Source organism: Eschrichtius robustus, chromosome 14 (genome assembly GCF_028021215.1).
Source record: "Eschrichtius robustus isolate mEscRob2 chromosome 14, mEscRob2.pri, whole genome shotgun sequence".
Lineage (NCBI taxonomy): Eukaryota > Metazoa > Chordata > Mammalia > Artiodactyla > Eschrichtiidae > Eschrichtius > Eschrichtius robustus.
The window spans coordinates 97,501,298-97,527,072 of NC_090837.1; the positions used below are offsets into that span (position 1 = coordinate 97,501,298).

Genomic DNA, 25,775 nt, shown 5'->3' on the forward strand with positions numbered 1-25,775 from the left:
CCTTGAGTAACTGGATGGCCGTGAACGCAGCCCAGCCCGTGCCCATCTGCACACAGAAGCCTCAGCGCCACTTCCAGACATGCTGACAGGCACCTGGAGGAGGTCTCCTGGTGCATATGTGACAACACGACACTGAGACTTGCTCTCGTGGACCAGAAAGGTCGAGAAACGGGCCATCGATCTCTGCTTCCCACTTTCGCAGAAATGTGTTTATTTATCTGAAATTAGAGACAGCAAAATTAAGACTGGCAGTGTCCTTCAGCGTTTGTGATGAGGGACAGGCCCACGTCCGCTTAATAAGAAAGCCCACCACACTAGGTATTTATGAGACAGAAACTCTCACTCGGGGGGAATAAATGGAAACTTCGATCCACACTCCCCTGTTACCTACCCTGTTTAGACCTCAAAAAAGGGCCTGGGGTGTACAGATTGCATTTAGCAGTGCTTCACATTTTCTATGCTTCCCCAACCATGAAAGATTCTGAACCATCAAAGTATAGCACTGCAAAGAAGGAATACAGCATTGAAAGAAAACTTCCAGGTCCCAAGCCTCCAACCTCCCATATCGATTTCAGAGGCATTTAAAGTTCATTCCTGAATAGTTTTTCTTAAATGAAGTTATAGTCTTTCCACAGGTTTAGCTCCGTCTGCCTGAGTATAAATAGCTGATGTAGTCAAGTCAGGCTGTGCTAAAGTTCCCTTGCCCTGGAGAAAGGTTTTACCTTCTCCCTGCAAAATGTAAAATTAGTAAACCGTGCAGCACAGTGAGGTCACCAGCCCAAAATGACACCCAAACTTATTATTATTAGGGATTTGCTGTCTTGTTTTCATATTAGTAAGAAAGCTACACTCATTACACCCTTATATTTAGAGGGCTCTTTAAAAATAAGTTTTAGTACAGATCTATGAATGTATGTATTGTACAGAGTGGACAGTTAAAAGAAAGTACTCATGATTTCAGGTTACATATTTTCCCTTCCACACTGAAATAACCAAAAACCTAGTAATAGTTTCCACTACTGCATTTAGGGTAAAAGTGCTTTCTTTCAAGGTAAAAAGAAATTAAATAAAATTACTGAGTTGGGCCAAGGGAGGAGATTCACTTTTCAGATAAAAGGGATTTTGGTAACTTTAGTCTCCTGACCAGAAACTTTAATATTTTTAAAAATATAATTTTAATGTTGGGACTAAACAGAGACTTCACTTTCTATTTTTATCTTCTTTTATTCTCAAGCCCTGGAATCTGAAAGGTTAAGTCACACTGTACCTAGAAAAATCACGGTGTTGTCTTATGTTCCTTTCAACTAATATTCACTAATTAAAAAACCAGTGTAGGCACTATCTGTACATTTAAAAATCGTTACAATGGCAAATGTTACCTTATATATATTTTACCACAATAAAAAGCCAAAACAATGTAGAGTTTAAAGGCTTAAAATCATTTAAAATGCTTGAATATTGTACTCCCTTAAAGATCATAAGACAAGACGTAAGTGAATAATATTTACAGGCCTCATGAGGTCAATAATCAATTGTTAAAATTACTTAAAATACGTTGCTCTGGAAACAGTATTATCTCAAATGAGGGTTAGACCTCTAGATGTCGGAGGTCATCACTAGAATCCACCAACTGCTTAAAAATTTTTTTTCTAGATGAGGCAGCCAATTTTCATGGGCCGAATCTGGAACAGCCTGTTTGTAAATTCCCTGTTACACTTCATGCTCTCTGCTGAGTTGTCTGGGCCAAAAACTTACAGAAAAGAGTCCCTTTTTTTCCCCCCAATTTTAACTTAGCTCTGGAGCAAATCAGAAGTTTTCAGAATACAATTCTAATTCGAATATGGAAAGAAGAACCCCATGAAGGGTATATTTCTATCCGGCACAATATGCTTCCCACAGTGACTCTTTTTTGCACTAACGGCTTGAGAAATTCCAAGTTCAAGTTATTTTAGATGCGGCATTTAACTGACACTGTGTAGTGCTCTGATCCAAGGAGCCCTTTTATAAATCAGCTTTGGAATGTCCCACTTCTTCCTGGGCTGGAAATTCCATACGAATCCTCTTCTGTGCTCTCTGGTTTATTCTGAGAATTTTAATCCACTTCATTTTTTGGTAACAAATATTTTACAACCATCCTCGGCCAAAAGCAATGAAGTTCTGACCTAATTCACATTAAGAACTTCTTCTCTGTGATTTTATGTAAATCCTACATACTGCACGGCTTACCCTTCTCCCTTGACAATGTTTCCATAAAGTTCAATAAACCTGATATTTAAAATTCCTTCTATATTCCTTTCTCCTTCCCAAGTAATTTTCTTAAAAGTATTCTTGCAAGCTGATTAATTAGAACACCACTTTCAGATGCCTTATTCTACCCACATCAAAGACATGACCTACAGTCTCCCTCACCAACCTGCTGGCCAGAAGAAATTAGAATCAGATAAAAACACTATTGCTATTCAGAACTTTTAAAGAATAATTTTACAAGTATGCACAATGGCTCCTCAGTTCAGAGGTTATGACAGTCATCAAACCCTCAACCTCCTGAACTCAGAAGGCAGGCATCCTCTGCCACCAGCATCCTGGTGGGACAGGTGAGAAGGCTGGTCTGCATCCCCTCCGACACCTGGCATGAGACAGAAGCAACCCCTTGCAGGGAGCTTTCCTGGGCCTCATCCCCCTTCTCTGTACCGGGATGTGTGGCCTCTGCGTATTTCTCTGGCCCTTACTGTGCCCGTGTGTGGACTGAGTGCTTTGTCACCTGCCCACTTCTGTCGGGGGAGCAGGGAACACAAGTGTTTCTGGGACCCGGAAGGCCCAGGCCACTGCTGTCGAAACATTCCCGCAGGAGCAGTTAGGTCTCTTCCCGAACATTTGATGGCCTCACAGAATTGCACGATGTAACTGGACAGAGATCCTGGCCCAGCGCAGGAGACACTGCCAGTCTTAGGAAGCTGGACCACACCGTCTGGGTGCAGCCTCTACCAGGGCCAGACCTGGAAGCCCAGGCCCCGCACTCACCACGTCTACACTGGGCCTCCCTCCATCTCCCACCGGCCCAATCCGTCACCACGTCTCCAGGACCGCACCCTCCAATGCCCCTCTCGGGTCCCCCTTCTCCAGTCTCACGGCCACGGGTCTGGCCCCAAGCACCACCCTCCCTCTGCACTGCCCTGCGCCATCTTCCCTAAACAGCTCCGTCTTCAGTCCCCCCGCCGGCGAGCCCCCTGCTGCAGACCACTGAGGGGTCACCCAGAACCCATCACCTCACCACTGGTGAGAGCCCTCAGGACGCCCACTACCCAGTGCACAGAGCCCAGCGTCCTCAAGATCACTCACAGCCCCTAACAACCTCTCAGACGCCACGTGCCGCGCTCACACACGTGTGCACACACACACACACGAGCACCTCGAGGCTCTCTTGGGCTCTGCCCATTGCCCACTGCTCGGTCCTTCCCCAGCACCCTCTCCTGCTCAGGGAACTAACTCCAGCAAGGACTCCTGTCCTCCCCAGACACCATCCTTTCCCATCTACTTGGAAAGGGAATCCAGCCAAACAAAAGAAGATTCAAAGAACTCACAGGCAAAAAACTAAAAACGAAAAAAATCTGGTAATGATCACTAAACCCAATAAGCAAAGAAATAAGTGTAAACAGAATCAAGTCTAAGTAACTGTGACATACCTATAAACGTGTAATTATTACATTTCTTGCAAGACAGTATATACAATGTAAAAATAATAAATTAACAATAGTAGACTAAAACAACATCCAAAAAAGGAATTACAATACCGTGTGGGGAGAGGGGAAGAGATAAAGAAAGGGAGGAAGGTAACAGAAGCACTCATTTCTTCACCCTTCCCAAAGAGGAAGTCAAATTATATTGTTACTGAAGTTGATAAATTGAGAAACAGGCGTTTAGGCAAAAGTTATAAATATAACCACTAGTAAAACTGAAAACATTGGACTTTCTATCTACCTTCTGATTTCAAGGATTAAAGGAAACATAATTCATACACCAATAAACAGAAAACAAAGAAAAGAAGAAGAAAGCATAAAACAAGATAAAAGTTTTTTAAAAAGTTAGGAAAGAACACCTAAGAAATCTGTTTCAGCAAAAAATATAAATGGAATCTACTTATTTAAAAGACTCAATGAAAGGGTTAAAAACTAAATCCAACTATTTGCCTCGTACAGAAGACACCCAAAATGAAGGAACTCAGAAAATTTGGACACACAGACAAAATATACCAGAAAAATGCAAACAAAAACAACAGTGAAGATAGAAATATCACTAAAAGTTTAATTCATGGTTCAAAAGGCATTCAATTGCACAAAAGTCATACTATAATGATTAAGGGTAAAAAAAAAAAAAATCACAAAGAATAAGATTGTCCTACACCTTGAAAGTCAAATAACAGAGAACAAAGCAAACACCCCAGTGAATACATGGAAAGATCAAAAGAGAGAAAATGGATCTGGGAGAATTAACAAATCTCTCTTAAACCTGGCAGATTAAAGAGGCAAAAACAATAGAAGACTTGAATTAAAAAGTAGAGTTGAATCTAGTATGTAAGTATCAAACCCCACACCAGCCACTTTGCTAAAGTGACAACAGGAGATAAGCTGGCTGCATGCTGACCACAAAGATGGGCTCTAACAGTTCCTTAAATCAGAAACAGCACAGATCTCCCAAGCTCCATACATAGTACTGTGATACCAAAAATTAACAAGTGAAAGCAAAAACAACACTAACAAAAGTCCACCCATTTGGAAAATTTTAAACTCTCTGTAACAACTCCTGGGGCAGGAGGAGATCACAGGGCAATTGCAAAACTCTCCTGAAACTCCTCTGTGTCAAAATTTATGGGACACACAGAAAGCTGAAAGTATAACCAGCTGCAGGATTTAAAAGTAAAGAAAATATGTAAGTGAAATATTCAAATCAAAAAGTAACAAAGAAAAATTAAAATCCATAAATTTGAATTTTAAAAGGTAACCACAAATCAGAAAAAGAGAAAAAAAACAGCAAAACTGATAAATGCAATCCATAACTGGCTCTTTGATAAGCCCAATGAAGGAGAAAAATGACAAGCTGGCCTAATCAAAAGAAAAAAAGGCAGGGGCTGCGGAAAACCAGGTCTACTGACCACCAAAGGAAGGAAAATTAAAAGAATACAATGTTCTTCAAAGCATTAATAAGTGTGATAATATTGAAAGAAATTACTAATTTTCTAGTAAAATATAAATGTCCAAAATCTATCCAGGAATCAAGAGAAAAAGTAACCAGAACAATAATCAGGTTAAGAAATCAAAAGAACTGTTACACACTCCTTCACCCAGTCAAATGCAAAAAAAAAAAATCAGTTTCAGTCACACACCTTTTGAGAAACAACTCAGATGTAGGCTATTTGAATGTTTGGTGAGCAACAACAAAGCACAAAGCTACAGTCCTAATAAACAAAATGTTCTTACAAAGCAACAAATCATGAATAACTCAGTGGAAAAACCGACCAAGTAAGTGAACCGGTGGTTCACAAGAGAAATAATAGTCAACAAACGTTAAGAAATGCTAAATGTGGCTTTACATTTTTAAAACACAATGCGGTGTTTTCCCTATCAAGTTGCCCAAGACTTACACTGATAACACCAAGTGCTGACAAAGAGAAAGCCACAGGTCCCTGACTGCTGCTGGGGCTGTAAAATGGCATTTTGATATCCTGTTGGGAAATGCGTCAATATCCATCAATGAAAATGCCCCTTCCTGCCAAAAATTCCGTCTCAGGGAACTAACCCCAAAGAAACATTCTCACACATGCACAAAACTGTATCACAGAGGTTCACTGCACACGAGGAAATGGGTAGCAACACAAAGTCCCCCACGGGGACAAACACAGCGCAGCTTCCCCGGGTGACATCCACCTGGCGGGAGCTGGCCCACTCCCACTGGCTGATGCTCACCCCAAATTCCCTTCCGACGGGTCAGAATGGACCACACTGGGTACTGGGCATTTGGAAACCACAGACGGGGTGTGCAAACAACTGTACTCCACCCATCCCACAAAGAGTAAGTTGTGAGGTTACGTTAAAAAAAAATAAGTTGCAGGGACTTTCCTGGCAGTCCAGTGGTTAGGACGCTGTGCTTCCACTGCAGGGGGCACAGGTTCAATCCCTAGTCGGGGCACTAAGATCCTGCATGCCGTGCAGCGTGGGCAAAAATAATAAATAAAGATTACAAAATAAAACACTTTTTAAAAAAGCACTGGGCTTCCCTGGTGGCGCAGTGGTTGAGAATCTGTCTGCCAATGCAGGGGACACGGGTTCGAGCCCTGGTCTGGGAAGATCCCACATGCCGCGGAGCAACTGGGCCCGTGAGCCACAACTACTGAGCCTGCGCGTCTGGAGCCTGTGCTCCGCAACAAGAGAGGCCGCGATGGTGAGAGGCCCGTGCACCGCGATGAAGAGTGGCCCCCGCTTGCCGCAACTAGAGAAAGCCCTCACACAGAAACAAAGACCCAACACAGCCAAAACTAAATAATAAATAAATAATAATTCTAAAAAAAATTTTAAAAAAAGGACTAATTTGGGAAAATAAAAATTTTTTTTAAAGTTGCAGGGAAACTCACGTAACATGGTCAGATTTTAATTTTTAAGTTAAAGTTTATATACGTATATTAAAAATCTACATATATTCATTAAGCTATTATTGAATTTAAATGCCTAATAAAGCGACTGGCATCTAGAAGGCATTCAACAAATTGTAGCCTGCATAAAATAAAATTACATTCATGTTGTGAAATCTCTCACACGTTCTTTTTTCTCAAAATGCAATTTCCTCTTTGGATGGTAAATATCTTGCCGGCAAAGATGATGGAGTCTTTGCAGTCTACGAACTTTGCATTTTGTATAATTATCTGAAAAGGAAGAGTTTAATTTAGGCAAGTGGAACGCTATCCTAAGTATTTGGCTATAACTCAATTACTCAAATATGTGGCTGAAAATCAATTAACGTGTTATCTGCCGTGAATTCCACACCACCCAGCCCTAACGGAAAAGTGCTGTGTCTTCATAGCATTTTGTGAACTTCTACATAATTTATTTCTGAAAATCTCTATGTCTTCAAAGTGAAGTACTGTGTGTCTTTACCCCCTTACCAAGAGAAATACCGTGTAAGACCTCGGTCCCAGCTGTCCACGTTTAATTCTGGTTCAATAATTAAAATGTATATAGCTTCATATTAATTCCCTGGAATAATGACATTCAGATCAACTCCCTTCCAGCAAATGGGATGCTACACAAGAAACAAAGTTAAGGGGTAACGGGAAAGGAACCCCACTTGTGCTCAGCTACTACAATTCCTCTCAGTTAAAAATAGGACAGGGCTTCCCTGGTGGCGCAGTGGTTAACGATCCTCCTGCCAATGCAGGGGACACGGGTTCGAGCCCTGGTCCGGGAAGATCCCACATGCCGCGGAGCAACTAAGCCCGTGGATCACAACTACTGAACCCGCGAGCCACAACTACTGAGCCCAAGAGCCACAACTACTGAAGCCCATGTGCCTAGAACCTGTGCTCCGCAACAAAAGAAGCCACGGCAATGAGAAGCCCACGCACCGCAAGGAAGAGTAGCCCCCCCTCGCCGCAGCTAGGGAAAGCCCACGCGCAGCAACGAAGACCCAACACAGCCAAAAATAAATAAATAAATAAATGTATTAAAAAAAAATAGGACAGAGCTCATATTCGTAGTTCCAACTTCAGACATCTTAAAGTGAATTAAACAAAGTGACTTTCAAGTGAACAGGAAAGAAATTCTGCCCTGAGTGATTCAATGTAAGCCTGCAGTCCTGTGTCTGTTTTCCACTAACCTCCAAACCCAGCCATGGTTTGTCTAATAAAGGGATGTTTTAATCAGAACACTTGCATTTACTGTCATACTGAAGCCCATCTGACTAGCAGATCCTCAGGCAAATGAATACCCATAAATTTCACGTGACTGGGTAGAAATTGCCTAAGCTCTTGAGTCCCCCAGATGTACGGCCAATTTGGGGTGACTGGCTCTGGGGCCTTCAATCATTCCCTAGATAAGAGCCAACTTATGAAATCTAATTCGTTGAGATGCATGTGAATTTAGAAAACTCTGCAAAGAAAGTCAGGCCCACACACTAAAGAACAGTGATCCTAACACCAGAAGTTCTCATTTCTCCTTTGAGTGGAAGTATCCCTTTGCCTAAACTTGCACACGTCTCCAAAGCACTGTTCTGTTGGGCCAATGAAACAGAAAAAGAGAAATAGTGCTTTTTATCAGAGCTGAACAATGTCGATCTGGACTTTGTTATCCTGCCTGAACGCTAGTGGATCTTATTTTTTTTTAAAGTCCGATAAGTTTCCTGAACACTGATACTAGGAGTCCACAAGCAAGAGAGTAAACAGAATTCTAGTCTGTCTCAACACCATTTAACTATCCAAAGAAGCATTTCAGTGACTGATAGGGCAAGATACGGAACGTGACCTTCAGTCTAAATAATAAACTTGCTGACCTGAACCTGGATTTACAGGCAGGAATAGCAGGTAAACCACAGCATCGTGGCAAAGGGCAGGACCAGCCCCAGGATGAGGAAGCAATTTCACCAGGTCTCACCTTCAAAAGGTGACAAAACTTAATAACCAAACGGAACAGCAGTCTTGAGACACATGGGGATACAGACGAGCTTTGCGCCGTCTCCTAAAACGGCAGGGTTTTGTGCCTACCTGTGGCAGGTAATAAATATCCCAACACAATGTGACTCCCTTGCAATTTTATACCTATAAATCCCCTTCCAGCTGGCTGCCAAACCACCCCCAAGCATACTCTGCAACACTCACAAAATGGCCCACTGTAAAGTCCTTCAGGGCAGGACCTGTGTCTCTCGCTGTAATTCCTAACAGCACATGAATAATATACGAATCATAGCCAAAAATACTGCTGACATGAAGGAACAAATATTCATGACACTGTATTTAACCCTCATCTCCTTGAAAGAAGCATCCTTTAAAGGAGATCATTTGCTTTGAGTTACTTACTTTATTCTTCCCTCTGAGAAACACCTTTTCTGAACCATTATTGTTACCCATTTGGGGAGAAAGAATCTTCTTTTTTCTTATTATTAATAGTATTATATGGAAATGACCTACTTTAAAAAGACTGATGAAACACACTGGTTCCAGATCCATTTTGAGGAAAAGAAGTTTTGCCTTTCCATCCACACGGCCCTCCTAAGTGAAAACCCCCTACGTCAGCGCTTTCACAAGCTTTGATACAGAGCTCAAAGTGTACTGAGCTCTCATCCAACAACCGTATTTCACATCCCCAGGACCTGGGAGCAGAAATGAGATCGGCACGAGTTCATCCATGAAGAATGCAGGGGGAGGCCCTGCAAAAGCACAATCTCAGAAAAATACTCTGTTCCTCCAACAAAGAGCATTTTGTTGGTGTCCTACCATCATTACAACAACGATGTACAAAATAATCAATGAACTCTGCCCAGGGTTTTCACTCCAGATACACTTTAAGCCCCCAAGCGAAGTTAACAGTTTCTATATTTTATAAAGTTGCTTTTTATATTGTGAGGTTAACAAAGCAAAAAGGTGGCAAATGAGGATAAAACAGGTTTAAGGCTTAATATGCTCAATATAAAGTATATCTATCTAATTGAATTAGACCACAATTCTCACCTCCTCTGTAACGTAAACAGGTGATTTTTTTTATGTGCAAAATGTAGGAAGAACCAAATGCTTTTTTATGCTGGATGTAAAGTTTATACGTTTACATATTACCACTAGATGTGACAGAGAATAAACTGGAACCATCCTTCTGTGTTCTGAAATTCTCGAGTAAGTAACCTTCATCTGTAATTTAGTCTGCTTTCCGCTCCCTTTCTTTCGGGTACAAGGCACATTGTCCTTTAACCGGCCCTCGGGGGAGGCCAGCATCTCACCCCATTTCACAGATGAACAAGTAAAGGCATACCGGCTCCAGAACTGGCCAAAAGGCACCACGACTGATGTTGGATTGGAAGCCAGAGGCTGCCTCTTACACTACAATTCCTTCCCACACACCTGCAACCCGGGATTAACACTTCTGAGTTTCTGGATGCTACAGCAGAGGCGGGGCTCGGCAGCAGGGAACAGGGAGACAGCAAGGCTCCTGGTTCCCAGCATGCTGGGCCAATTTACCAGGGACTCGCCGAGGGACAGACATGATGCGGCGTCAGGCCCCAGCCTCCCTTCAGCGCCCAGCGCCCCCCGACCCCAGCTCCTGGCTTGAGAGTGGTAAAAAAGAACTTTTTCTCCCTTAATTAAGCTGCTCGGATTCGGCTGAGATATTTCCAAAGTATCGTTATCTCCCCTTAGAGTCCTTGTCTACAAACAGCTCAACTGGAGGAGTGAAGCTTCCTCATCGACCTCAGCACCAGGCCCTGGCTGACGGCAGGGGCGCCCGCCCGGGCAGCACCTCCAGCCCCGCAGCTGTGCCATCTCCACGGGGGCTAAAGGGGCGAGTCCACATCGGGCTGAGCCCTAAGTGTGAGATCCACACCAGATTTCCGAAGCTTAGTGTGAAATAAAGAGCGAAGACTAACTCAGCAGTAACTTTCATGTCATTTACACGTTCAAGGAACATTTTGGATCTACCGGGTTAAATAAAACACATTATTAATTTTACCCACTTCTTTAACCATTTTCCATGGGGTAACTAGAAAATTGAAAACGACAGCAGCATTCTATTTACCAGGCAGCACTGTCTTAGCGTGCCGGTCAGCCTATTGCAGCCCCAAGGCCAAAGCCAGCCTGCCCGCCACCTGTTTTTGTGTGGCTTGTGAGCTGAGGATGGTTTTTACATTCTTAAGTGGCTGGAAAAAAATCAAAGGGAGAAGAGTATTTTGTGACACATGAAATGACATGAAATTCAAGTTTCGGTGTCCACAAATAAAGCTTATTTCCTCACTGATGTGTTGTCTGTGGTTGCTTCTATAACTGCTACAAGGCAGAGTGAATTAGCTCTAACAAGAAGTTCTGGCCCACAGAGCCCAAAATATTTATTATCTGGCCCTTTACAAAAAAAGGCTGCCAGTGGGGAGGGATAAATTGGGAGATTGAGACTGACATATACACACTACCATATATAAAATAGATAACTAGTAAGAACCTGCTGTACAGTACAGGGAACTCTACTCAATACTCTGTAGTGGCCTATATGGGAAAAGAAGCTAAAAAAAGAAGAGTGGAGATGCATATATATGTATAACTGATTCACTTTGCTATATACCTGAAACTAACACAACACTGTACATCAACTATACTCTAATAAAAATTTAAAAAAAGAAAGAAAGCAAGGAAGGGAGGGAGGGAGGGGAAGGAAGGAAGGAAGGGAGGGAGGGAGGGAGGAAGAAAACGGCTGCCGACCCCTGCCCTAGAGATTTGCAAATACAGACCCCAGTTTCCCAAGCTCAGGCCCCTCTGGGCTTTGGTGCAGGCTCCCTAAGCCGACCAGGAGAAGAGGCGGCTGAGGTGGGCCAAGCCCCCCTAGCTGGCTGGACGGCTGGACGCTGATGCAGGAGCTTCCCTGCTTCAAATCCCCAGACCACGCTCTTTCCTGATGGACTGATTACTCGAAGTCTCCGCTCACCTTCACAACAGACATGGCCATGTGCTGAGCGGGGGCCCACACGCTCAGGTGGCCAGTCCCAGCTCAGGGCACCCTTGACACTGGCTCCCAGCTCCTCCTGGGGATCCACCAGTAACCCCGGCCACCTAGAAAGGGGGAGAGGCCGGGAGGAGGAACACTGGCCTTCCACGATGTGATCTCCACAGTGACACAATTCCAGATGGTTCAGACCAAGACTCAAAGTCTCTAGGCTTCAATGAGCATAAGAAAGGTCAAACTCAAGGTGACTGCCCAGAAGATGGTCTGCTCAGATAACCCAAGTTCCTTAACCGTGAGAGTCTCAGTGGTTAAGGAAGTGGGGGGCAGGGGACTAGAATGACTTCCTATCTCCTAACTGTTACGAATACTAAACAAAATACACACAGAACGTGGGAGCCTTGCTCACAGCGGGTGTGAGATGGATGTTTGTGGAAAGGAAATGAGCCTTGGTAGAGCATTTATGAGCTATTTATTTGGGAGTCTGGTTTTTCAGGCATTCACCCAATTTGATTCACGTCTATAAGTCCTTGGTAGTAAAAATTAAACTTCTAATACAGCGAGAAACTGTTAATGCTCAATACCTGGGATCGTACTGTCATGGTGATTCAAAAAATAGCTCTCAACGCGGGGTACTACTGTGTTCTGATGCCCTCGGCTCCTTGTACCAGGGTAGCTCCAAGGAACCACCTTTGGAAAGCCACCGCAGACCTACCCTAAGAGCGTCATTGAAGACCGTCTACATGAAAACACGTGGCCTGTGAAAAAGGTCAACATACAAATCAACGTGAGGAGTCTCCTTTAGGGTTACAGGCTAGAAAAGGCTTCTCTTTCACAGAACCGGTGAGTTTTGCCCGTATTGTCAATTCGACATATAAATGGCCCTGTTTCACTCTTGTTTTAGTGACCAGAAAGCTCAGATTATAAATTTTGGTCCAAGTATATACCCACAGGACGGAACACGATGATCTGGATATGGAATCCTATTTTCCCCTTGTCAGGACCTATTATTTCATTTCCTTGTTCTTGACTTTTATTTATGTTTTACTCTATATTTAACGTAGACCTCAAGTGTTACCTCATACCCTTTATGGAATGGGGATAAACAAGCAAACTCTTCCTACCAACAGACGAATAACAGGATTTCAATCACCAGATTCTCCAACAAGCCTGCCAAAATCCTCACAGAAGGGCATACAGGATGATGTCCATACACCGATTAAATAAATCTCTACAATCTGAGTTTACATGGGTCATTACGTATTTTGAGAAATTTCTAGAAAGGTAGCAAACTACCTAGGGCATAGTGTCAGGTAAATAATGAAAAAGTACTCAGTACTATCTTCTTCAGAGAAGGGGAAACAAATGCAAAATCCGGGTCTCAGTTTACTGATTTTTCCCCTTAAGAGAAAACCTAGAATGTTGGCTATGTTTGCTCACGTGGAGAACGCAAAGGAGACAGGTTTTCTAAGCGGCTCTCGCACGATGAAGACAAATTCACTGCACCCTGACCCAGCTCCCAGTTTGCCGGAGCAGGCAGAGGGAACGGATCCCCTATACAGCATCCAGGAGCAGAGCAAGACCCCGCCAGCCAGGCCCACGGGTGCTGTGGCCACCTGTCTGAACTGCCATCACCAGCAGGGAAAAGGGAAGCGTGGTCTCACCGTGGTCGGCTTGCCCCTCTCCCCCACCTGTCTTCCTCTTCCTTGCCATCTCGTCCCACCTGCACCAAAGATGTGCACAAGGGAAGGTGCCCACCTGCTCTGGTCTCCCCTGTGGCTCTCCCCAACCCACCTGGCAGTGACCCGCTGCATCGCGATGAGAGCCCAGCCCTGCACGTGCCCTGCTCTGCACCAGCGTGCACTTCACCTCTGCCGCGGCCTCAGACAGGAGGCCCACCAGAGACTGCGGGTCTATCTCAGCCATCGCTGGTCCTCGAGGACCCCTTTCCCTGCGATGTTTTGCTGGCTTTTTTCTTCTAGGACTTTCTATCCCCTACTGGTGATTTGCTTTCTGTATTTACACTCTTATAAAAAGTGATGACAGTAGGGTGTTAACCATTGGGATACCCGAGAAAATCTGTACCCGGGCCCCATGCTGAGCTGGGAACGGGTGCCCACAGCTGCCAGGTCTTGGGTGACGACAGGGCTTCCCCGTTTCCTCCCAGTCTGAGCTCGGCGATGCTGGGTGGCCTTGAAGTGGGACAGTTTATCCAGTTCTCCCACTAACACGATATCCCCATGGAGAGCTGCAAAAATTTAGTCAACATTTTTTCTTCTCTCTGGAGACAGATTTAAGCAACAGAAAGTGAAACTGAAGTGGAGCCCTCTCCCTCCTGTCCTAAATAACCCACCACTTTGCTAGGTCTACACTCGCAGAGCTCGATCAGCCCTGCACCTTCTCGACAAGCTCACTGTGAACTCAGACGGCGACCTCACTTTCTTCTGTGCGCTCGGCACGGGGTACCAGGAAGAGACCAGACTGCGACTCAGGAAACCTGGGTTTGAGCTCAACTCCATCACTGTGGCCTCAGCCGAATCACTAAGTCCTTCTGCAGTTCAGTACCTGTAAAATGTCCAGATTCACCCCCAAATCATCTCTAAGTCAGCTGCAAATAACACACATATAACTCTCAGTATGAGCCTTTTTAAACAAGTCCAAATAGAAGTAACACAAATGTACAAAGAAAGGTAAATAACCAGGAAAGTAAATGTTTCCCTTCATGGTCATTCCGTAGAATCAATTGAAAACTCCCGACAGACATGAAAACCCTACTCTGGAGCAATGCACCCCCGTAACCTGCTCGGGCCACGAAGGTACAGCTCAGTTAAGCGTCTAAATGGTGCCTTTGTGGCCCCAAAGATCTAATGCACTTTCCAAAATAGTCTACTATTTCCATGGACACTGGAAAGACCTAATTTAACCGCTGGCTGAAATGCATACTCTCAACTGCCCTCTGAACGTTTGTAGCTAAATGGACACGGATGGTCAATGGACTCCCACGTGCACAAAAACTCCCTAATTCTAACTGCTGTAACCTCTTTTTTTTAACCAATCCCTACAGATACTTTAAAATGTGTAGCTATTAGAAAAATTAACCTTCCTTTGTAAAGTTCAAATTTTAAGCAGCCCATAATCTTTCATCAACCTAGAAAATAACTGATAAGCCAATCTTCCTGTAAAACCCTTAACAGACTCTGCTTTTCCGTCACCAGGGTAATTTACTGAGGCCAATTTTAATCCTACCACTAAACCACTAATCCCATGACTCTGCAGAATTGTCCCAAGTTTACGTTGCTATGGCAAGTATTTTTACATTAGGAATTCAGTTATTTACTCATAGTTGTGTTTTTCAAGTTGGTTTTAGAAATGAGGTCATCGTCCTTGCCTCTTGTTTTAAAAAGTAAAAAGCCACGTCTGAACTAAGGAAGCCACTTGAGCACCTGGCTGGGTCATCACAATAACACTAATTTAAATTACGCTTGGTGTTACTCCAAGGAACAAATTATCACCGTTATGCTAATGGTCATGCTAAAGACACGAAAAGCTCTGGTATAATGAATCTCCATCTGGTGAGACTATGATTATCAATGTGAATGATCATATTTTCTCCAAATGGCACAAAAATCGCCCCAGGTCACTGACGGTGTCAATATAAATGATGTGTCACCCAAAGCAGTCTTCATTCACACCGCTCAGATTCTGTGAGAGATACCTTCCCATCCACATATGCCCACATACGCTTTACAGGCAACACACATGAATGAGTATAAATGTGTTTACTTCTCTCCTTAAAACAGGAAACACAGTACGATTAAAACTAATGAGACAGATTCAGCAGGAGACTATCTGGACACACATGAGCTTTGGTGGGCAACTCCACAGCCATACGGGACCTTAAAAATGGAGGCAGAGATCTTGATTCTCCACGTCCACAGCTTCCTGAGATGTGGCATCTAGCAGAGGAGCTACCCTTGTGATTAAATCCATGTCTATCTGAAAATTCAAAATAACACGTGTAAACAAAACAAGATGAAAACATCTAGATAATCCCAGAACAGCACCACAAAAGTTTAAACTATGGAAGAGGATCACCCATCTGTCCATTGGTTCATCCATCCATTCAAAAAAAAAAATAGCTAATTCTTTAAGGGAAAAAAAAAAAAAACCACATTTTTTTTTAGCTCTAGGTTAAAGTCACCAGAATAATCAGGAACAAAACAGTGAAAAGTCCTGTCTCGCTAGCCCAACTTTCAACCTATTTACAACCAGCAGAAGTTTTAACTACTCACTTTGGGCTGTGTGTCTTCCTGAATCAACACAATCAGCCAACATTTAATGTCAAACTCTTTCCCACAAAAATTATTTCAGGAAAAAACAGTGACACTTGCTCACAGCCCTCAAATATCAACAGAATGAGAAGCTGCTAGAGACAGGACAGCCTCTCGGCACATCTCTGGATGCATCCTTCACTGCCCTAACTTTCGAAGAACATTCTGGAGTGCTGAAATGAATCAGTACCTCATGCAGCCCAAGTCAGCCCAAGTAACGTAGGTTAAACAGTGCCATATGGCAAACACAGGCACATGTTGCCCTTTTCTGAGACAAAGGACAAAAATTCCTAAACAAATATCCCTTCCTTTCACATGGGAAGAGGTGAAGAGGGGCGGGTTTTTCAAGCGAGACCAAATAATGCTGAAAAAAGCTTTCTTCCTTAATTCTTAGTGCCTAAGAAAAAAACTAGAGTTTTACCAGAGAACCTCAGTTTTTCAGAGTCTCCCTTCAACTACGTCCTGAAAGCTAACACCACAAGTTAGCCTAGCTCCCCATCCCCTAAATGAGCAAGAAAATAACAAGACAGCTGCATCCGAGGGCTGAGCTGACAACAGCAGTCCTCCCTCCGGGTGCCAGAAACGGTGAGAGACAAGCCTACCTGCTTTTGAAGGAATAAAACACCAGCTTACTTTCGTCTTGAAAATAAAATACATTAATATCTCAACCGACTTCCAACACTCCATTGAGTTGGTGTCTGAACCTCACAATCACATAAAATACATGTCTCTTAAAGTCAGTTTTTGGAACGCAATGACTTGATTAAATTCCTGACAGCAAACCATCATCAACAACAACAACCGAACAGAAAGAAAAAGAAAGAAAATCTACCGAATGAACACATATTTGAAATATACAGTAAAACGTATCTAAACCCAGTGGAGCTGCTTTGTAAATTGACTTTTTCGACTCACCGGTGTGGTGTTTTACTCATCATTTTACACATATTTACATGTTTGGGTTCTAAAAATAGTTGCGTTTCTAATTACTTCTGCTTTGTAATTTTCAGTACCATTGGCACTGAAGACTAAATGCCAGCTCTTTTTCGGAAAACTACTTTTAAGGGATATTGAAAGCCACAAAATTATACTTTGTTACGATTCCGATGTATGCTACTGGAAAACATTTCATTCTGGACATAAATATGACAGCCAGCACTAGCTTTGGAAAGAAAAGCTTCAGCTGTTCAAATCACGTGTAGCCAGATGCAAGGGATAAAGAATACACAAAACAGACAGTTGCAACTGCTAATTTTTACCAGTCCCTCTAAAATATACTTGATATACCTTAGCAGATAGTGTAAATTTCAAATACAAGCAGTGCATTTACAGTGCCTATATATGTATTCTCCCTATGACTATTTAAGTCATAACCCTTAAATAGTCCTCTCCTGAAGAAAATTAATTTTAAAATAAAGGTGCTTTTAAAAGAACTGGATGAGACATTTTAAATTTATGGTGAAAGTTTTTCTTTATTTTTCCCATAAGGTTTGTTGTATTAAGAGATTCTTCTTTAATAAACATTTGATGTGACTCCTTTCTTAACATGGGCTCGTGACAATTTGCCGATATTTCTGAAAACTGTAAGGTATTCATAGCTAGAGTCAGAGGATAAAGAGGATGCCCTCCCATAAATCACTCCCCCCTCTGGTGAGAGAGGTAGGGCGGGATCTCAGCTCACTCAGGGCAGAGGTCACCCCTCCATCAAAGAGAAATGTCCCACCTCCCTACCTCCCCCCCCCCCCACAATTCACTTGTTCCTGGGTCCAGAGAGAATGGAGGCAAAGGCTTGAATCTAAAAAATGCTGTCACTCTTGTGGTCCCAAGGCGCATTCAAACCCTAACAGGCTGCTGCCAACATACTGCTGGTCATCAGATGGAAAAGGTTGGGGGTGACATCCCCAAGGAGAAGACAGGAAGGAGAAGAGGACCACTGTCACCTGTGTGACTCATGCCACCAGTTAGCACCAAGCCCAGCGCAGAACAAGAGTCGAAAAATTGCTGGTACCCAAACTCCAGAGCAGACAGAATGGCAGCCCAGGGATGCACGCCCACACTCCACATTCACATCTGCCTTCTCAAAGCTCCATCCTGCTAGCCTATCTCTATACCACACATGGAGATGTATTCCAAACACCACCTGATCAGACTTCAGAACAAATCCACCTCCTGACACGGCTCTATTCACTTGAAAAATGCAAATCCAAATGAGATGATGTTTCCTACCAAGAGCATAAGGGTCTGGGAGCTAAAGACAGTGATGCAATGAATTCTTCCTGTTTAGACATTAATAATTCCGGAAGAAAAGATCAAAGGTGCCCAGTGCTAAGCAAGCCAAGGCAGGTCCATGTGCTGGGTGCTAGTTCTGCCGTCGGTGTAAGTACAGCGAGGGGGACAGAGGCAGCGGGGCCAGGGCAATGCAGCACACAGGCCCACTAGTATCCTCTGGACGGCATTCAGTAAGAAGAGAGTTAATGGAACTTTCCCCACAGCCTCTAGAGCTTTTGAGGGGGAGGGGTTAGGGCAGCAAAGAGATGCATTTTTTGAAAGAATTGATTGTGTCAGAAAAAGTCCATCCAAGTGCTAAAAGGTATAAACATTTACAGCATGTAAGATGTCTGCTTTTGAAGAAGGAATGTTACTTCTATGTTCAAATATTTATAACTGCAGATATATGATCAAATACATTTCACTTTCTTCTGCTTTCTACCATTAGCTCTATGCCTTCAGCTGAAATCTATGCCTATCACCGAGAAACGTTAGCTGTCTCCAGCTAAATTTGGCCATCAAACACCAATGAAAAAGTTATTTGTTTCCTGCACAACAGAGTTGCTTTATTCAGTTGGAAATCTAGCTACATTATAAGCAAAATATCACTTTTAATGATACAAGTAAAACCAATGTTGAAAATGGAATAAAAACCAGAAGAGTGCAGTGTCTTGAACACTGAAAACAAATATATTATGAAAGGAAAGTACACACGTCTGGACAAGCTCCTTCCCCCCCGAACAGAATCAGCTTCTATTTCAGTTTCCTATTTCTATGCCATTAAGGTATAATGCAGCTGAAACTCTAAACACAATCTCCAGCCAGACTTACAGCCACTCCTACAAAATTCTTAATAAGAGTCCTTCTGGTAAATTATGAATAAGACCCATACGTATCCTGGAAAATGAATAAATAAAAATCCACAGCAACCCAATAAACTGAGCACTGGTTTTTCAAGAACTATCCATGACTAAACTCTACTTAAATTCCTAGGTCACATTATCATTTTTCCCTGTTTAGTAACGCTGAAAACCATCTGTTAGAGTTTACCCCACTTTGAGTTCTTCTTTAAAGAAGTCTCCTTTTCTTTTTCACATAATTGTTGCTAAACTTAATCTCCCCATTAAATGCTCCACCTGTAAGACTCAAATATCTCCACGTAGGAGCAAGTAAGGTAAATGAAGTTAAAGTTTAATTCACGGAAGTGGAGACAAGGTGATTTCAGCATCGACCTGTTTTCACAGACATCTCCCATTCTATTCACTCTGGGTTGGTCTCTGAGATGTCTCATAAAGTTAGAAATGTGGGACTTCAGAGCCCCAAGGAAACTTTAATCTCTAAATTAGTCAGTCAACTTTTAAAGGTCCTCTACAAATAACAATGGGATTAAGACTAGTGATGAAAACTATTCTCAAGTCATCACTGACTAGTACCAGTTACACATCCGAAAGTTAAAAGTCCTTGATGGAGCAAGTTTCAGTATACTAAGCCATTTGGAAAGATTATGCTGACAAACAAAAGCTTTCGGAAATGAAACGAAGCAAAACTCCTCTCTCTTGTCCCACTGCTGAATCCTGTACCTACCAAATATGCTCCTTGGCTGTCCTGTTTCATTTTACAGACATTCGCATTCTTCTCAGTTAGCTTTATGGCACATCCCTTGGGCTTGTTATTTTTTTAGAATGTTACTGTGCTCTAAACGTTTCATTTTATTCAAATTAGCAAGTTTAACAAAATAAAGCCTTTCTAATGAACTAAGACAAATACCAGACATAATATATTTGTACCTTAACACATCAAAATTCTAATTCCATTACCAAAATACTGGAGTCTCGCGCAGAGCTCAGGGTCTCCCAGGGTCCATTCAAGACAGCGTGGGAGTTGCTCTCGTGAAACTGTCCTTCTCCAGGACCCGAACTCTCAGACCCAGGCACGGCCGGCCAGCTCCGCACCCTCCAATTTCGCACACAGGCGGGGAAACTGCGCAGCAGTGGCATGTGGGATAGTTAATTCTGGCCAGTCTGTGTCAATATAAATAACACAGCTATTTTGACGCCACAATCAAAGAATGCAAGAGAAAATGAAGGAGGAACAAACAAATGATAAAACGACCTCTCTTTTTTTGCGCGGCAGTAGAAAGATCCTACCAAATAGCATGCATGCCTAGTTCCTTAAAGTAGCACTTACATTCCTAAACCAAAATACTCCGATCATACTAACACGAAGGCATGAAAAATAATCTGGCGAAGATCCTGCTGGGGGAATAACCACCCTTGCTTCTCCTCCGGTCAGACCTTTAATGGTATTTATCACACCGCCACGGGGTGGGAGCGCCTCAATGTTTAAGTCATCTTTAATCAAGACTGGAGACCTACGGGCAGGTTCATGGGGGAAATGCCGGTCTGTTGCACGTTTAATGAAGACTTTTGTGACCTGCCGTTAGGTCGGCGCGGTGCGCGGCCCAGGGTCCCGCAGCCCTGCCCTTTGTTACGCGGTGGACCCCGCCGGCAGGCCCGACCCCCAGCCACGGACACCCCGGGGCTTCCAGCCGCAGCCCAGAGTGCACGCGGGCTCCCCACGGCCGACACGCACCAGGTCCCACGCGCACGACGCAGCAACTCCACGCGCGGCCGCCCCGCACGGGGACGCCCGGGCCCGGTGCCCACCAGCCCCTCGCGCCCAAATCCGCGCGCCGCCCGCGGCCCGGCACCAGGTCAGGTATGAACACTTATGTAATCGCCCGGGGGCCACGCCTCTCCCACCGCCCCACCTCCGCCAGGACAAAGTGAAGTTTAAAATAGAAACCAATTACCTGGCCTCCGCCGCGCCTCGGCCCCCGGAGCGCGGTCCGCGCCGCCGCGCACACCCCCGCCCCAGCCGGGGCCCAGCGCAGCCCGCCCCCCCCGGCCCCCCGGCCCCCCGGCCCGGCCCGGCCCGCACTCCCCCGCCCCGCGCAGACCCCGCCCCAGACCAGGCCCTCAGCCCCCGGCCGGGCCCCCCAGTCTCCCGCCCCAGAGCAGCCCCGGGCCCTGCACTCCCCACCCCCAACCTCATCCCCCGCCCCCTCCCGCCGGCCCGTTCCCTCCCCAGTCAGACCCTCTCCGGCCCGCACGGACCCCCGCCTTTGTTACGGTGCGAAGTTGGGCCGTGGGTCCCCGTCTCTTTCACTTCTTGGGTTACAGTGTAGGCGTGTGACGTCCGCTCCACATGACGGGGGCGGGGGGCGGGCGCCGGGGGGAGGGGGGCGGGCCGGGCCCTCCCCCACCTCCCCGCCCCGCCCGCCCCGCCGCCCACGGCCCTCCCCCAGTTAGCCGGGCCGCGAGAGGCCGCCGCCCCCGGGGCGGGCAGGTAAATGCCCCCGCCCCCGCCCGGCCCCCGCCCGGCCCCCGCCTCCCCAGGCGCCCCAGGCCCAGCGCCGCACCAGCGGGAGAAACAGAAATAGGAATGATTTAATCTAGCGACGCCTCCCCCTTCTGCCCATTCCTCAATCCGCGAGCTCACAGAGGTTGGGGGGCGGGGGAAAGAGAATCGAGTCGTACTCGGATTTAGGGGGCGGAAATGGCCCGGGCGGGAGGCGCGGGGCTCTGGACACCACCACCTTGTAACCGAGTTAGGATCTTGATGGGAGAGGACGAAGGTCGCCCGGGGTCGCCCGTGGACCCTCCGGCAGACCTCCGCGCGGCTCTGCAGCCGGACACACCGTGCGTGGACCAGGCCGAGTCGCAGGGTGCCTCCCAGGGGTCTCGGGGAAGCAGGGGGCACATGTGGGTCCTTAACCCGTTCCCTGCAGCATCGCCATCCATCCCAGAGCGAAGCAGCACAGCCACTCCAATACTGAACAGAGATGCTATATGGCTAGTAGCATGTGTCCACACACAACACTACCAGTATTCCTAGGGAAGTTGGTGCCGGGTTAAACCCGTAGGAAACGTGTGGCGGCCCGTGACGCGCTCCGCCCGTGAATGTGCCCATTGTGCGCGGGAGCCACGGCCAGATCTTCGCATTCATAAGTCGGGTGGGCAGCAGAACTCTGACCATGAGCAGGTCACATTCTAGCCTTTGCCATGGACTAAGTATCAACTGCCAGTGAGAAAATAAAATTTGAAGTTGGAAGGTCCATGCTGCCCTTCACTTTTACAGTTAACACCAGTTTCAACAATCCTCGACCTGGCTACGCTTAGCGCCCGGCGAGTGGGCTCCACCCCTCCGACCCCAAGAGCGCAGGGCGCGCCTGCCGCGTGGGAACGTGACGGAAGGAACCACACATTTCGATTCCCCAGTCTCTGAGAAGCACAATCGCATCACTCCTTTTCTTCCCCGTCTGCAGGTTTCGACTTGAATCCGAAAGCACTTCTTACGCCCATTCTTTTCGGGGGGGACACTCGGAGGAGGGAGGGTCTCCATTTGGACTGCCACGTGCCCACCTAGCTGCAAAGACTCAGATAAAAGCGTGTCCACGTCTACAGCTCACAACTGTGCAAATCAGGAGCCTGAGGACGCGCGGGGCTGGTCGGATTTAACAGTGTGCAGACACAGGGGCGCATGCACGCGCGCGCGCGTACACACTCACACTCCAAATTACCTCCGGGATGGAGAAAGCCGCTGCCGATTGGCCGGGAGAGCCGTCACTCACACCCAGGGGGCAGGGAGACTTCGCAAGGCTGTTTCCTTTTTTTCCCCTTCCCTACCGTTTCATTTATTGGTAGAACAACAGCAGAGGTCTGAAACTTAGCCATCTGCGCCGAGAGAGAGTTTGCCTTCGTTAACGAGGGGGGGCGTCAGACAATATCCGTTTAAATATATTTTGTACTTCCTCAATGGATGAAAGGGGAAATTAGCAATCGGGGTGGGGGAGGACAGGGAGAGCGCAGCGAAAAGGAGGGGGTCATCCGGGAGGGGATGGACGCAGGGTGAAGCTGTTCTCAACACCCAAAAGGGACTTTGACCTTTCATTGATCTCGAAATTAAAAAATGTTCTTCACGGGTCAGATTAGAACAAACGCTGGTCCTAATTTATGAACTCATTATTTTAATTTTATTATTTAAGCATGCGCCAGCACTCGTGTTTCCTTAAGAAAGAACTGACCTATTTTTGGCTGGAGATAAACGATCATGTTAACAGATGTTAATCTTGTAATCTGTTTTTCCTGTAAGCACTTTACATACCTGGGTTTCAGACCTTAAAAATAACATCTTTTCCAAAAAGACCTGACGTCACAATTCACTCCCTGAAAAATCACTCCCCCTCTCCAGTTTTTTTCCTCCGCAATGATCTCAAAGACATTAAATCTTTTCCACTTTATAAACGCTGATTTGTTCTGCCTCGACTCCCACAGGCTTTTATTTGCATTTCAAATTCCACAGGTTACACCAGTCGCCTTTTCAAAAAATGTAAACCAACAATGAAGCAGCAAATGGCTTTTTGTGCATCTGGATTAAATAAGGCACAGAATGAATATATTTTAAAAGAGGGCTGAGCAAGTTGATCTTTGCACACCCGGAGACCAAGTAATTCTTTATCAGTAAGCCCAGCGGAATGAGTAAAACACAGACACACAACCCCAGAAGCCCCTGGTCACATCCCGGTCTGCTGCGGGGAGCTTATTAACGCTGATAATAAGCGAGGCTGACTTACAGACCCACATTTTTCGGGTAAAAGGCTCGGTCTCTCGAGTCCCTAATAGCAAGGCTCCACCGGCTCCCCAGCCCACCAGGGCTGATTGTCACCGCACACCAACCTTCCTTCATGAACCACTGTTTTAAATACCCAACTCGGCTGTCTTTTAACAAACTTATTCATACAAAGTTTCTTTAAAACTCGACGAGGCGGTTCAATCTAAATACTGATCGTAACTCTTCAGTAGGTTAGCTCCCCCTGGAAATGGCAGAGGAGGCGCTTTTGCACCCCCCCCAACACACACCCCAAGTATTCTTTTCTAGTATATACGCGGGTATACAGCGCGATCACTACCTCCTCCGCCCCCAGCCACGCCAGGCTGGGTGCCTCTCCGAGGAGCCCCTGCCACGCAGACCCCCTCTCCCCACCCCGCCTCAGTCACTGCGAGAACCCTCGTCCCCAACCCCACCCCGGCCCTAACTTCCCTTCCGGGCTCTCACTTCTTTAATGTTAGGGTCACTTATGCGCTCCCAGCTGATGGGCACGCAGCCAGGGGAGGGGGGGGGGGAACAACGCCCCTCCCCGCAAGCACGTCCCCGAGGCAGCAGCGCTCGGTGCCCACTGGCATCGACCCCATCAACCAAACCCTTAATAACTGAAGCGGCTCCTCGGGCCCCGAGGCCCCATCACCCACCTTCATTAGCCGGAGCGTTTTACTTTAAAGTAAGGCAATTTGCTCTTTGTCTCCTAATGGATGGAGAGCGCATCCGAGCTCCCCTCCTCCCGCGTCGCCTTTGACGAAGTGTACAAAGCCGGAGCCTCCTCCGCGCTCCCACCCCGCCCCTCCACTGCGGTAAAAGCCACCTCCCGGGCGCTCGCTGGGCCGCCCGAAGTTGCATCTTCCCTCTCCCGGAATTGTGGAGCGGAGCAACTAGCCAGCGGGAAAGCGAACCGCCCTCCCCGCGCCCTGGAGTCCCTTCCCGGAGCCCCGACCCCCGCGGCGCACGCCGGGTCCCCCACACGTCGAGGCCTGGTCCCAGCGCCCCCCGCCCTCCCGCGGGCCCCGCCGCGCCGCCACCCCGGCCCCTACCTTGGCGGGGAGGCGGGCGGCCCGGGGAGGAGGACGCGCACGCCCCGCGCCTCTGAAGGTGAAGCCGAGCGCCCGAGGCGCGGAGCCGAGCGCTGCACTAGACCGACCGCGCCAGCTGCGCCCGGGCGCGGGGGACGCGCGAGGGCGCGCGGGGCCCACCACGCGCCCGGCCCCCTCCCCGCGCCGCCCGCGCGCGCCCCGGACGCGCCCGCCCCGCGGGGACCCCGGCGCTGGCCGGGCTCCGGGGGTTGCGCGGCGCGGGGAGGGGACCGGGCCCCAGCGGCCCGGCGCAGGCCCGAGGCTTCCCCCAGCCCCGGAATGGTCTGCCCTGTAGGAAACGCACACGCTCCACTATTGTCTCATCAGCACAAAGTTCTGCCACACTGCGGGGAAAGTCTGGAGGCTCGCGATGACTCAGACACTGATAATTCTTCCCCTAATAGCACTGAATCCCGATCCCAGCGGCTAGTTGTCGCCCCTTATTCCCAAGGACTAGCGCTGCCGCAGATCCAGTTACGGGAAGCTGTTTACGCGCACACACGGATACACACACAGGCACGCATCCATACGTGCAGGCGTGCTGGGAATGCATGTTCAGCCGGCTTGGGCACCTGAGCACTAAGCCTGGAATCCAGATTTATAGGCGGGTATCCTTCCGGTGGTCCCAGCCGCGCGTGCTTTACAAACCGCTTAGGGTGTGCGTTTCACCTAACTTCCTGATAAAGGTGCTGGGGGTATTCAGACACAGGGTGTCTGCAGATGAAGTCCGGAATCAAGATGGGGTCCCACTGGAA

General features: G+C 46.6%; 1 protein-coding gene across 5 annotated transcripts in view; it reads right to left on the reverse strand.

Moving 5' to 3' along the window:
• ZNF516 (zinc finger protein 516) overlaps positions 1-25,054 on the reverse strand; it is a 114,925-nt gene extending 89,871 nt beyond the window's left edge. Inside the window, exon 1 of one of the 5 annotated variants that reach the window (XM_068563214.1) lies at positions 24,982-25,054. The gene's annotated coding sequence lies outside the window, so the exon portion shown is untranslated. Of the gene's footprint in view, positions 1-20,091; positions 20,191-21,370; positions 21,474-24,585; positions 24,671-24,981 lie in introns of those variants that run through there. The other 4 variants (XM_068563213.1, XM_068563212.1, XM_068563216.1 and 1 more) reach the window with 4 other exon arrangements.
• Between the last annotated feature and the right edge of the window lie 721 nt (positions 25,055-25,775).